A 15,697-nucleotide genomic window follows, 5' to 3' on the forward strand; every position below is an offset into this window, starting at 1 on the left:
TCCCAGGGATGGGAGAGCCTGGTAGGCTGCCGTCTATGGTGTCACACAGAGTCGGACACGACTGAAGTGACTTAGCAGCATATATACATACATGCATGCATATATATATATATATATATATATATATATATAATTCAAAGATTTCATTGGAGTCTTTCATATAAGATATTTCTAAACCCAAGAATTAAATGAAACTTCTTTCTTTCTAAACCACATTTTGGGAACATATACTAACTATGAAGACCAAGCTTCCTACTCCACTATCTTGCTAATACCATATTATATAAGTTCAGTGAGGTTTTGCATTGGAAAAGACCCTGATGCTGGGAAAGACTGAAGGCAAGAGGAGAAGAGAATGGCAGAAGATAAGATGATTAGATGGCATCACTGACTCAATAGATATGAGTTTGAGCAAACTCTAGGAGATGGTGAAGGTCAGGGAAACCTGGCATGTTGCAGTCCATGGAATTGCAGAGTCAGACACATCTGAGTGACTGAACTGGACTGAACCGAACTGAACTAACATAATATTAGTTATGACTTCAGACATGACTTAGTGACAGGACAAGAACAATTTTCGTTGTATTGCTATCTTTGGTTATTTCTTTGGAGAATACTTGAAAATATAAACTGAAGAAAATACCTTATTTTCAAAATGTCTTGAATTTATGTGTCTATTCTACCTATTATTGTTATTATTATCTTTTACCAGAAGCATATCATGGTTTTGCTTGTTGTTCTCAGTCATAAAAGACTCTAGTATAGGTTGCGGTATATTGCATCATTTTATTGTCCACATATTCTTTTGTGCAGCATCCTGTTTGTTGAGAGAAGGTATTTTTCAGACTAAAATACATGAGCAAAACTTAGTAACCCAGAGGGAGTACGGCTTCAAGTATGTAAGATAAAGTCTATCAAACAGCTTTATACCTGCTTACTTCAAAAAAAATAAATTTATATGCAGGAACTCACCTTTCTGTAGTTGAACAATACAAAGGTAAGAGATTGTTATTCTTACTATTTTACTGATACCATAAATGTCAGTTTTTAATCTCCCACTTCCCAAAGATAACATATTAACTTTATTTGCTTTGCCTGATCAGTTGTCTAAATGGTAATATTGGGATCTTATGTCTTTTTTCTCTTGATAATTTTCCTAATTATGATTGATTTTATATTTTGAATTTGTACAGTTCCCAGAAAGTGTTTTAATAAATGATAATTTTATAAAATAGTGTATACTCAAAATTCATAAATAGTGTCTTCTGTAATGAGTAATTATTTGATGCATGAGAAAATTGTCAAATGTTTTGCTGTTATTCTTTTACTCTTTACTGACAAGAAGGAACATTGCAAATAAAACCAAAAAAATCCAACTTTCTTCTAGTTGTTCCATATAATATTTTGCTTTGGCTTTGAAAAATGATTATTTTATAATAATACACTGCTTTTTCCCAGTTATAAAAGATAATCTTAATCTTTTAGGCAAATATTTTAGAAAATCTAGAAAATGAAGAGAGAGATAACAATTCATTAACATTACCTAAAATACCTTTACTCAGATAACTTCTGAGAACATTTTGGTATAGGTATTTTCAGTTTTTCTTTCCTTTAAAATATGCATGGTTCTCATAAAATTTAAACCATAAGGCATTATAATTTTATATCTACATTCTGCTTTGTTCATTCAACATCATAGCATGAAAACTTTTCCTTCTCCTTAAATGTATTATGATAGCATGTTTCATACTATAAGTATTAGCACATAATTTAATTAACAAGTATTCTATTATTAGACTGATATTATTTCATAAATGTTAACTTCTTTAAATAATGCATAGTAAATCATGGTTCATAAATCATCATCTGTATGTTTGATTATGCCCTTAGCTATATTCTCAGACATTAAATTAGAAGTTAAAGTGTATGTATCTAAGAATATTGCCATAAGTACTGCACATATACATGTAATGACATAATTTTATCAAAGAATTAGTCACATACTGTACTAGATACTAAAAATTACAAGGCATAGTGAATTTAGAAGTGAGGCCTAAATGGGTTAAAATGTGTAAAACACTGACCTGCAAAACTAAATAAATATGGGGAGTTAACCAGCTTCTAAACTTTTTAGCAAGCAAAGGGGAAAAGGTGACTTTAGTGGAGATGTAATTTGTATTGAGTGATAGAAAGCCAACAGTACTTCTTTAGATGACAGTCCTCCTAAAGGAGGAGGATTAATACTCTATAACATATAAAATACTTAACAATTAGTAATATATGCACTATTTGCTTAAGCATGTATTTTTTGCATAGTTTCTTTTAAAAATCATGAATATAAGTTGCTAGCAACAAATCAAAATGTATTTCTATAAAGTTAATTATATGGAGGGTCAGCCTGATTTGTTCAAACTGTTCACTTGCTTCTCGTCTCTAAAGAAAAATATGTGTAAAATTAAATTTTAGGATATAGCACAAGTGCAGATGGGGTGGCTATATTTCTTTAAAATACTTAGCTTTGAGAAGTGTATGTCAACTGACATTTTATTAAATAATGAGACATAGTGTGTTGGAGGTCATGTACTGTATATCCAAAATAATCACACAGCAAACTTGTTTATAGGGGGTGTGTGTGTGTGTGTGTGTGTGTGCACGCGCACACACACGCGCGCGCGCGCGCTTAGGGAGAGGAGTGATATTAAGAGAGTATCTACAACTCCAGAACCCCTGAGTTTTATCCTTTTCATATTCACAAAGAGATTATATGTACACAAAAAAAGACCAGAAATGAACATTTTTAAAGCATAAATGTGCTTTGACCTTAGACTGAAATGCAGTTAACACAGAGGTGTTCTAGGGGTCTAGAAACCAGAGAACTAATTTGTCATTTGTTTTTCCTCATATTCAGTGGATTTGAATCTTCTTTTTAAAAAAATGTTGTTAAAAAAAAAAAGTGCCAAACATAGGAAAAAAGCTTGTGAACAACAGAATGAGTGTTTAAGATTCTTAGATTCACCTGTCCTGGGCCTTCTCTATTGTTTGCATATAAAGTAGTATACAATTTCTACCTTTTAACATTGTGGTGGCCATCAGTTCTTTCAAAAGGTTTTTAAGTGGTTAACAAGCAGAAGTGTTTATCTGCCTTGTCCAGTTACTGGCTTGTCCCATGAAATATAGACTCCATAAGTACCAGCAGTTAGGATTACTTTCTATGGAATCAAAGGCCAGTAAACAGCCAGTAATATCACAGGACACTTAATATTATTTCAGACACATGCAGTGTTCCAACTGAATAGTTCTGTCTGAAGCTGTTCATTCCCTATGTCACAGAGGATGTGAAAATAATCATGCAAATCTATTATTTTAAAACAAGATGGCATCAATAGAGTTCTCTTTTCACACAAAGTAAGATAAGAAAATATAAAATTATTTAAATAAAAAGGAATGGATATTTATATATCTTACAAAATTATATGCATAAATTAACAGATTTAAATATCATTTATGATGATTAATTCGAGGAAAAGTTCCTTGAGATTAAAGGTTACCTTTCAGAGGAAATTCAAGGATAAGTATTTTATGGTTACTACATGCAGGGGAAAAAGAAAAAAAAAAAAAGATTATAGTCTTGTGTATAACATTTCATTTTCTAAGTCTATTAAATTATTTCCTGCAGCGTGCTTTCATTATTTAAAATTCTATTTCATCCTTCAGAATCAACCACTGTTTCCTCTCTTCTCTCAGTTCCGAGTTTCTCTCACCAGTAGTTGCTAATTAGGAGAGCCTCTGGCCTCAGGGCTTTGTGCAAAATTCTGTTTGTTAGCACTGGGTGAATCAGTAGAATCTGAAGAATAAAAAGAAAATAAAAACTAGATCATGGGGGGAATGTAATATTTTGCTTCTACATAAGCTTGGCAAATAATTTACAGTTTGTTTACCTTTCATTTTTTGTTGTTAATAAAAGTAAGGTAAAAGAGAAATGATGTACAAATTACTGACATAAACACAACCATGTGGAACCAAAATTTCAGATGATCTCAAAAAAAACTATACACAACAGGGAAGAAAATAGTTCTGTGCTTTCCTATTTGTAGCCACTGAATAATTTTTAAGATTGTTAGAAAAACATAAATTGATAACTATTTGTAAAATATGAAGAGTATCCATTAGGAAAATAATATAATAGGCAGAATGCAAAAAATAACTTAAAAATAAATTGCAGTCTAGCAAAAACTGAGATGCAAGTCTCGAGCGCGAGCTGGCAGCCAAGCGTACGCGCTCAGGGATTAGTGGCCGCCATCGACGGCGCTCAGGTTCCTCTGGGCTCGTCTGTGCCGCTCGCTCACCGCACACTCCGCCGTCATAAGCCGCCGTTATGGTAAAGCTCGCAAAGGCCGGGAAAAGTCAAGGTGACTCCAAGAAAACGGCTCCTCCCCCAAAGGAGGTAGAAGAAGATAGTGAAGACGAGGAAATGTCAGAAGATGAAGACGATGAGAGCAGTGGAGAAGAGGTTGCTATCCCTCAGAAAAAGGCAAGAAGGCCACCACAACTCCAGCAAAGAAGACGGTGGTTTCCCCAACGAAAAAGGTTGCAGTTGCCACACCAGCAAAGAAAGCAGTTGTCACCCGTGGCAAAAAGGCAGCAGCTGTGCCAGCCAAGAAGACAGTTCCACCTGCCAAAGCAGTGGTAACACCTGGCGAAAAGGGAGCCCCCCCAGGCAAAGCACTGGTAGCAACCTCTGCTAAGAAGGGAGCAGCCACCCCGGCAAGGGAGCAAAGAACGGCGGGAATGCCAAGAAGGAAGACAGGGATGAAGAAGATGACGATGACAGGGAAGAGGGAGACGATGGTGATGAGGAGGAGGAGGAGCCGGCGGTGAGGACGGCAGCTGCTGCTTTTGGTGCTTCTCCTGCCGCAGATGATGAGGATGACGAGGATGACGAAGACGATGAGGAGGAGGAGGAGGAGGAGGAGAATGAAGATGACTCTGCAGAAGAACCTATGGAGATGGTACCAGCGAAAGGAAACAAAGCTCCAGTAAAAGCTGCTCCTGTGAAAGCTAAGAGCACTGCTGAAGATGAAGAGGAGGAGGAGGAGGAGGAGGATGAAGAGGAAGAGCATGACACTAATGAAGAGGAGGAGGACGATGAGGAGGAAGAGGAGGAGGAGGAGGAGGAATAAGAAGAGGAGGAGGAAGAAGAGCCTGTCAAAGAAGCACCTGGAAAGCGAAAGAAGGAAATGGCCAAACAAAAAGCAGCTCCTGAAGCCAAGAAACAACAAGTGGAAGGCACAGAACCAACTACGTATTTCAATCTCTTTACTGGAAACCTGAACTTCAATAATTCTGCTCCTGAATTGAAAACGGGTATCAGTGATCTTTTTGCTAAAAATGATCTTGCTGTTGTCGATGTCAGAATTGGTGTGTCTAGGAAGTTTGTCTATGTGGATTTTGAATCTGCTGAAGACCTGGAAAAAGCCTTAGAACTCACTGGTTTAAAAGTCTTTGGCAATGAAATTAAACCAGAAAAACCAAAGGGAAAAGATAGTAAGAAAGATCGAGATGCAAGAACACTTTTGGCTACAAATCTGCCTTACAAAGTTACTCAGGATGAATTAAAAGAACTGTTTGAAGATGCTGTGGAGATCAGATTAGTCAGCAAGGATGGAAAGAGTACAGGGATTGCTTATATTGAATGTAAGACAGAAGCTGATGCAGAAAAAGCCTTGGAAGAAAAGCAGGGAACAGAGATAGATGGGCAATCAATTTCTCTGTACTACACCGGAGAGACAGGCCAAAGTCAAGACCATAGAGGTGGAAAGAATAGCACTTGGAGTGGTGAATCAAAAACCCTGGTTTTAAGCAATCTCTCCTATAGTGTAACAGAAGAAACTCTTCAGGAAGTATTTGAGAGGGCAACTCATATCAAGGCGCCCCAGAAATAAAGTGGCAAATCTGAAGGGTATGCATTTATAGAATTTGCTTCATCTGAAGATGCTAAAGAAGCTTTAAAGTCATGTAATAAATGGGAAATTGAGGGCAGAGCCATCAGACTGGAGTTGCAAGAACTCAGGGGATCACCTAATGCAAGAAGCCAGCCATCCAAGACTCTCTTTGACAAAGGTCTCTCTGAGGATACCACAGAAGAGACGTTAAAGGAGTCCTTTGATGGCTCTATTCGAGCAAGGATAGTCACTGACCGGGAGACTGGATCCTCCAAAGAGTTTGGTTTTGTAGACTTTAACAGTGAGGAAGATGCCAAAGCTGCCAAGGAGGCCATGGAAGATGGTGAAATCGATGGAAACAAAGTCACTTTGGACTGGCCACACCTAAGGGTGAAGGTGGCTTTGGTGGCCGAGGAGGAGGCAGAGGTGGCTTTGGAGGCCGAGGTGGTGGCAGAGGTGGCCGAGGTGGCTTTGGTGGCAGAGGCCGGGGAGGCTTTGGAGGGCGAGGAGGCTTCTGAGGAGGCAGAGGAGGAGACCACAAGCCACAAGGAAAGAAGACAAAGTTTGAATAGTTTCTTCTATCCCTGTCTCTCCCTCTTCCATTTGAAAGAAAGGACTCTGGGGTTTTTACTTTGTTACCTGATCAATGACAGAGCCTTCTGAAGACATTCCAAGACAGTATACAGCCCTGTGGTCTACTTGGAAATCCACATAGATAACATTTGAAGGGAGATAACCTTGTTGGTGTTGACTGGATATTCGTATAAACTTTTTAAAGAGATGATTGATAGAGCTAACCCTTATCTGTAAGTTTTGAATTTATATTGTTTCTTCCCATGTACAAAACAATTTTTTTCCTACTGAGGTTTTTTTTTTTTTTTTTTTTTTTTTTTTTTTTTTTTTTGCGTTGGGGGGTGTAAAGGAAAGCAGAATGATTTATCATGATTTTTGCTTCAGCAATTTTGGGACAGATTGACAGTCCTAGAGCGCTGGAAAAAAAAAAAAAAAAACAACTGAGATACAGGAAAGAAAAAGTACAAAATATATGCAAGGTTTAAAATAAGAGGAAAATTAAGATGCATATAGCTATTTTGTTTAAAGACAAAGAATTTCTGTTTGAAAAAACAATTTTTTAAAAACCCAGAGTCAAATGCTTTATATGATGGCTATATTTAAATCATAGAAATAATGATATGGGAGAGTTAAAAGACATATTCAGTACATAAGGACCCAGAAAACACACTCCCTGTATTTTTCCCCCACAAAGTGAAATAAACAAACAAAAAAGATTATATTTTACCTTCAAAGTTTTAAGAGAAGTTATCTCTGATTGTCAGAATACAAAAATGTGTTTTTTCTTTCCACTTATTATATTTATTCTCTAAAAGCTTAAAATTTACCTGCATTAGTAACTATTTTTATTTTCAAAATGAAGAAACTAAGCAAGAAAGGGAGAGAAAATGGGAGGGCGGGCAGGTGTAATTTTTTTCAACAGCACTGGCAAATGTGGGGGAGATATTCCCAAGAATTTAGTTTTCAAAATTGAGCGTTAATCTGGTGATAGGGGCTTCCCTGCTTGCTCAGCTGGTAAAGAATCTACCAGGAGACCCTGGTTTGGTTCCTGAGTTGGGAAGATCCCTTGGAGAAGGGATAGGCTACCTACTCCAATAGTCTTGGGCTTCCCTCATGGCTCAGATAGTAAAGAATCTGCCTGCAATGTGGGAGACCCGGGTTTGTCCCTGGGTTGGTAAGATTCCCCAGGAGGACAGCATGGAAACCCACTCCAGTCTTCTTGCCTGGAGAATCCCCAAGGATAGAGGAGCCTGGCAGGCTGCAGTGCACGAGGTCACAAAGAGTTGGACAGGACCCAGGGCACATACTAGAGATGGGTCAAGGGAACAAGAGAAATGGGGTAAATGTTCCAATTTGACACAATGTTTAGTCACATAATTCCTATGCTTTAGAAAAAGATTAGTTTAGGATGAACCCACAGATGACAAGTCAAGTAAAAGTCATTCAATTGTGTTGGACTCTTTGCTACCATGGAATTCTCCAGGCCAGAATACTGGAGTGGGTAGATTTTCCCTTCTCCAGGGGATATTCCCAACCCAGGGATTGAACCAGGGTCTCCCATATTGCAGGCAGATTCTTTACCAGGTGAGCCACCTGGGAAGCCCAAGAATACTAGAGTGGGTAGCCTATCCCTTCTCCAGTGTATCTTCCATTCCCAGGAATCAAACGGGCTTCTCCCACATTGCAGGAGGATTCTTTACCAACTGAGCTATGAGGGAAGCCACATATGATAAACACAATGGATAAATCAGAAACAGCATTGGAAGCCATTTATTTACATAGCAGAATTTAGTTCTGATAAAATTAAATTATGTTAAGGTTTATGAAATGCATTAAGCTTATTTTGTGCCGTAGGTTTGTTATTACATAATTCTCTGTAGCTTCCTTTCTGTCCCACATTCTCAGTTAAATCCTTCAACATCTGACTCTAACTCTGTTTTACTTTTTTATATTAAATGAATTAGATAATACACTAAACAAATGGGAGGAAATAGCATTAATGATATGTTGCACTTGCATTATGAAGTTAATTGGATCAACTAAATTAGTTTTTTTACATCCATGCCTGCATCGGTTTTAAGATTAAAAGCAGGAAATCATCAAGAGAACTCAGATTTCTGTGATCTTCTCTCTTCATTATAAAGCAGAGGTCTGTAATGTATTTATTCCCTGAGCGACCAATGAGACTGCATACCAGTATAAAGCTTGAAATTCAAAGAAAAAAAAGAATGAGAAAAAAAAAAGAGAGAGAGAGAGAAAAGAAAAACAAGAGAAGAATCACAGAAATTTCAATAAATCATAGAATTCTACAAATCTAACTTATTTATAGAGTGACAACCACGCATCACTGTGGTCTGGCTTCAAGATACTGTTATATTCCAGGAAAGAACTCATTGAGATAGTGGAAAAATCCAATGTTCAGTGTGCTGTGTAGTAGGAAAGGGCTTTACCTGAGAATAAAATCCTACTCTGGAAATCTTCTCAAGGCTTAGATTAACCTTAAATTCAAGGTGGTGTTGTTCAGTCAGTAAGTCATGTCTGACTCTTTTTTACCTCATGTACTGTAACCCACCAGGATCCTCTGTCCATGGGATTCTCCAGCAAGAATATTGGAGTTGATTGGTCATTTCCTTCTCCAGGGGATCTTCCCAACTCAGGGATCGAAACCACGTCTCCTACATTGGCAGAGAGATTCTTTACTACTGAGTTGCCTGGGAAGGCCAAATTCAATCTATCTGGGTCCTAACAATTCTGGTTATTCCAAGGTTCTCAGTTAAGGTTTACACTAGAAATTTCAACTCTAGGATGAAAGATGGAATGCTCTCTTTGTTGACTGTCAGCACTCAAGTGCATAATTTAATGTCATAGACTTCATTTCACTGTGAGATGTTACTTCCTACGGTACACAAATTATCCATTGCATTAAGAATGTCCCATAAAAAGTCTGATTCTAAGATTTATATCATAATGTTAATTTCATCTTTTTTTTTTTACATTTAGAAGCAAAAATTGATTTGGGCTCATATTCACTCTAAATTTACAGTAAGCAGCAAATTTTAGTCTCTGAGTATATGCTTCTTAATTTGAATCAGTTCTAGTCATCAGTAAATTCTATCAATGTCCATAAGAGGTAATGGGATAAGATCTTACAGTATGCAATAATTTCATTTTATTATTATTAATTTTAAATCATTTTATTATTTTTGTTAAAGTCAAAAACATTTGGTGACTGTGAGTCAATGAATTATTTTGTCTTTTACAGAGAAAGGTGATGTAATTACATGACAAGTTATGTATAATACAAATATATTACCTTAAAGAATTTGGCTAAAAGTTTTAGAAATTAACATGTCAATCATAGTTGTAAATAAACCATACAAGAGTTTAGGTATTCAGAATTATTCAAATATATTTCTGTTTGCTTTTGTTTCATAATTTTCACTTCATATCATACTCTACATATCGTATTCCACAGTTACATTTGATTAGATGATTATTTTTATCTACATAACACATAGAATATGTGCAGCTTAAAACAAACATGTGATTTCAGTTATTGATACAGTATCTTTACCAAAACATTGTAATTTTTTATTAATTAGAGGATCAATACTTTACAATATTGTGGTGGTTTTTGCCATAAATCAACATGAATCAGCATTAGGTATGCAGATCTCTTCTCCCTCTTGAACCCATCTTTTAATACATTCTTTCTCTGATTTCTCCATGTTATATAGGCAACATATGTTACACACACACACACACTCACATATATATATATATATATATATATATATATATATGTTTTTTTTTACATGTGGATGGCATCACTGACTCAATGGGCATAAGTTTGAGTAAACTATGGGAGCTGGTGAGGGACAGGGAGGCCTGGTGTGCTACAATTCATGGGGTCGCAAAGAGTTGGACATGAGTGAGTGACTGAACTGAACTGTTTTATATATATATGTATATATGTACATATGGGGCTTTCCAGGTGGCACAAGTGGTAAAGAACTTGCCTCTCAGTGCAGGAAATGCAAGAGATGAGAGTTTGATTCCTGGGTGGGGAATGGCAACCAACTCCATTATTCTTGCCTGGAGAATCCCTTGGACAGAGGAGTCTGACAAGCTACAGCCCATAGGGTGACATTGAGCCAGACATTACTGAAGTGGCTGAATAGAGCACACATGTACATATATATATATACATATATATATATACACACACACACACAAACATGGGTTATGTTTAATAAAAATATAATAGACTGTCCAAATAATAACAGGAGAAAACAAATTACACTAAGCTAACCATGTCTACACTGAGCACAGAATCAGAAGACTTTCCCCTCTGAAACTGGAAAGCACCTGCAAACAAAATTTCATCTGTAATAAAAGCCAACCAACTACTTTGGAAATGAGAAACACGGGAAGACTTTTAAAAAGCACAAGATGGAAAAAATGCTTTAAAAAATGGAAGAAATTAACGAAATTTTTATAAGAACTATTTTTAATTTATATATATCTGAAGATAATCTATAATTTTCATAATTGATTTCCCCACTGAATCTATGTGGTGCAACTCTATTAATCAAAATAATCTTTGAGTTATCAGGGTATTTCAATGGTACTCATAAGAGTCTCATAATTTTTTCAACTTTAGTTATTTTAGAGTTTAGTTATTGGGAATGATATGCTTTTTGTTGTTATATTTATGTAAAGCAATGCAAACTTTTTACTTGTTTTTGAAAGAAACCAGATAGAAAGACGCTCTGAATGGAGTCTGTGAGAGGATTTCTGGCTGCTCCTGCGTGAAAGATTCAGCTTAATAGCTTGACCAGCCATCACTGAGCAGTGACAGAATATCAGTCTTGCTTTTTTCTGTGGTCCATGATACAGAGACACAAGGCAGCTCAGCTTCCTCTAGTAGCCTGGGAAAGGAAATAACTCTGGTGGCTGGCTAGTGACGGTGGAAGATTTTCTTCCTGGCAAGGTTGTGCGTCTGGCTTCCTTCTCTCTGCAAGCCCTGCCACTCACTCCACATGTACCTTGTTGGAGGGCTTGCCTGGCTGCCTAAACAAGGATAGATGTCATCAGCAATATGTTTCCGCAGTGCCTACTCTGTACAGTTCTGACAAGGGTTTTGCACTTAACCTGGAGGAGATACTAGAAATAGAAAAGTACAGGCCCTAAATTTGGTTTCAGTCCCAAATACAGTGGATTTCCCTGGTAACTCAGCTGATAAAGAATCCGCCTGCAATGTAGGAGACCCCGGTTGGATTCCTGGGTTAGAAAGAACCCCTGGAGAAGGAATAGGCTACCCACTTCAGTATTCTTGGGCTTCTTTGGTGATACAGCTGGTAAAGAATCTGCCTGCAAGGCGGGAGACCTGGGCTTGCTCCCTGGGTTGAAAGATCCCCTGGAAAAGGGAAAGGCTACCCACTTCAATATTCTGGCCTGGAGAATTCCATGGACTGTTTAGTCCATGGGTTCACAGAGTCAGACAACATTGAGCTACTTTCACGTCACCAACTATAGTATGTGAAGTTATATTCAGGTTACAAATTTTAATGTTAAAAATTAATTTTTAATGACATAACTAAAGTATAAACAAAAGTAAAAAAAGCATCAAAAAGCAAGCACTAAACTCACTGCAGCAGCTGGTTAAATCTCTTTTGGCTTCCAACACAATCTAAGCCCCATGTTTATGCTCTGGAGTTGATCATACAAATCAGTCATGTACTATTTTTACCCTATTTTTACACCTTTGATTACCTGTAAAATATATGTATTGTGTTTAAGATTCTTATAAAAGCATAAGTTACATCTTGTGTTATATTATTTTCTTTGTCTCATGAAATTATCTTAGTAAGTTATCCAAGAGAATTTATATGTATCTACTTTACATGCTTTTTCTGTTTTTCTCAACTGTGGGAAATTATTTCAAAGTATGAGTATCACACGATTTCTGAAGCAATTATCTTGTTAAAAGTTTTGTCTTTTGGTATTAAAACTCTTCAATGACTGTTATTTTTGTGCTTGTTTGTTTGACTATCTGAAGGATGGATATTTAGAAATTAAATGATGAGGCAAATTCATTTATAATTTCATTCCAAATTACTTTTCAGAGTGACTGCAAAAATTTACTATTTCATTAAAAAATTATTATTAAACTTCAAGATGGCCTGCTTTTATCTATAAAAATGATATTTTGTTGTTCTTTTTATTTCTTTGTCTTTTGTTTCTAAAGGGGTTTAGATAATTTTATATATAAATTAACCATTTGTATTTTCTATGTCCCAAATTTTATAGCTTGGTTTTGTATTAATTTATGGAAATTATATAATCTGAATATTGATCATTTACCTTTTGTGTATTTTAAATATACATATCAAGATCTATAACTTGTTTTGAATTTGTCAAGCTCATTGTTGCAGAAACTTCTTAATTTAGCTAAATTTTCCATTACGGCTTTTTTTTTTTTTTTTTTTTTTGCTATTTAGCAATGATTTTCCCTAACCTGGAGGTCTTATATTTATTTTGTCATTATTGCTTAGCCACTAAGTTGTGTCTTACTCTTTTCAACCCGAGTCACCTCTATCCTTGGGACTTCCCAAGCAAGAATACTGGAGTGGGTTGCCATTTCCTTCTCCAGGAGATCTTCCCCACTGAGAACTGAACTCATGTCTCCTGTATTGGCAGTAGGATTCTTTACCTCTGAGCCACTAGGCAAGCCCCTTATATTTATGTACTATATAACGAATCTATGCTTCTCTGTTTCTTACACTATAACCACACTCTTTTTATCTACATACATGCAAATGATATTTTATGTATATACTCTTCTTTATAAATTTAGAATCAGTTTGCAACTTTCAGTAAAAATCCTATTTAAGTCATGATTACAATTGCATTGAATGTGTAGTTTAATTCAGGCAGAATTGAGTCTTTGCATATTCTGTTTTCTATTGATGAATGTGTGCAGGAATAATAGATATTTATTCCGATGATCCCTTATGTATATTTTTCCTTTAAAACATGTCCCTGCACAAAATCTGGTGTATTTAAAATGAACACCCAGGTAAGTTATAATGTTTCTTTAAATTATATATAAGATTTTCTTCCTATGGTAGGTTTTCAAACTAGCCATTTCTGATCTGTGGTGGAGGCCATCATTTTTCAAGGTTTTATTTTTATTGCCCCCTGGTTAGACTCTCACTATTTTAAACAATTTTCTAGTTGATATTCTCAGGTCAATGCTAAAACCATTTACTTTTAATAACTATTTTGCTTTTTACATTCAAAATTTTATATATATCTTCTTTTTCCTATAATTTAATATTTTCCCCGGTATTTTAAGGATTTTCGTTCATTTTGCAAATGTGTTTTGGCTTTATCAATACCTAAAAATTCTAGGCATGAGAAATTCATAGTTTTTTTTATTATGAATAGTCAAGTAAAATTAAAATAAAGGTAATACAAGTTAATGAATAGGTTCTACAATAATTATTGCTTTTTCTTTTAAAGTCAGTCATGCTCTACTTAGAATTGAGAAACACTTAAAGATAGAATACCATCAGTTCAGTTAAGTTCAGTCACTCAGTCATGTCTGACTCTTTCTGACTCCATGGGCTAAAGCATGTCAGGCTTCCCTGTCCATCACTAACTCCAAGAGCCTACTCAAACTCATGTCCATTGCATCAGTGATGCCATCCAACCATTTCATCCTCTGTTGTACCCTTCTCCTCGCGCCTTCAAGTTTTCCCAGCATCAACAACTTTTCCAGTGAGTCGGTTCTTTGCATCAGGTGGCCAAAGTATTGGAGTTTCAACTTCAGCATCAGTCCTTTCAATGAATGTTCAGGACTAACTTTCTTTAGGATGGACTGGTTGGATCTCCTTGCAGTTCAAGGGACTCTCAAGAGTCTTCCTCAACACCATATTTCAAAAGCATCAATTTTTCATTCCTCAGCTATCTTTATAGTCCAACTCTCACATCCAAACATGACTACCAGAAAAACCATAGCTTTGACTAGATGGACATTTGTTGGTAAAGTAATGTCTCTGCTTTCTAATATGCTGTCTAGATTGGTCATAGCTTTTCTTCCAAGAAGCAACCATCTTTTAATTTCATGGCTGCAATCACCATCTGCAGTGATTTTGGAGCCCCCCAAAATAAAGTCTGTCACTGTTTACACTGTTTCCCCATCTATTTCCCATGAAGTAATGAGACCAGATGCCATGATCTTAGTTTTCTGAATGTTGAGTTTTAAGCCAACTTTTTCATCCTCCTCTTCCACTTTCATCAAAAGGCTCTTTAGTTCTCCTTCACCTTCTGCCATTAGAGTGGTGTCATTTGCATATCTGAGGTTATTGATTTCTCTCCCCACAATCTTGATTCCAGCTTGTGCTTCACCAAGCACAATATTTCGCATGATATACTCTACATATAAATTAAATAAGCAGGGTGACAATATACAGCCTTGACATACTCCTTTCCCCATTTGGAATGTCTGTTGTTTCACATCCAGTTCTAACCACTCCTTTCTGATCTGCATACATATTTCTCAGGAGACAGGTCAGGTGGTCTGGTATTCCCATCTCATGAAGAAGTTTCCACAGTTTATTGTGATCGACACAGTCAAAGGCTTTGGTGTAGTAAATAAAGCAACGTAGATGTTTTTCTGGAACCCTCTTACTTTTACAATGGCCCAGCAGATGTTGGTAATTTGATCTATGGTTCCTCTGCCTTTTCTAAGTTCAGCTTGAACATTTGGAAGTTCACAATTAATGCACTGTTGAAGTCTGGCTCCTAGAATTTTGAACATTACTCTGCTAGCATGTAAGATGAGCACAATTGTGCAGTAGTTTGAACATTCTTTGACATAGCCTTTCTTAGGGATTGGAATGAAAACTGACCTTTTCCATTCCTGTGGCCACTGCTGAGTTTTCCACATTTTTTCGCATATTGAGTGCAGCACTTTAACAGCATCATCTTTTAGGATTTGAAATAGTTCAACTGGAATTCCATCACTGCCACTAGCTTTGTTTGTAGTGCTGCTTCCTAAGGCCCACTTAACTTCTCGTCCTAGGATGTCTGGCTCGAGGTGAGTGATCACACCATCGTGGTTATCTGAGTCATGAAGACCTTTTTTATATAGTTCTTCTGTGTTTTCTTGCCAC

At 36.4% G+C, this 15,697-nt stretch overlaps 1 pseudogene; it reads left to right on the top strand.

The window, feature by feature from the left end:
- The first annotated feature begins 4,375 nt into the window (after positions 1-4,375).
- Positions 4,376-6,514, top strand: LOC128046979 (nucleolin-like; annotated as a pseudogene).
- Positions 6,515-15,697: the final 9,183 nt, after the last annotated feature.

The sequence above is a fragment of the Budorcas taxicolor genome, chromosome 4 (assembly GCF_023091745.1).
Source record: "Budorcas taxicolor isolate Tak-1 chromosome 4, Takin1.1, whole genome shotgun sequence".
Classification (NCBI taxonomy): Eukaryota; Metazoa; Chordata; class Mammalia; order Artiodactyla; family Bovidae; genus Budorcas; species Budorcas taxicolor.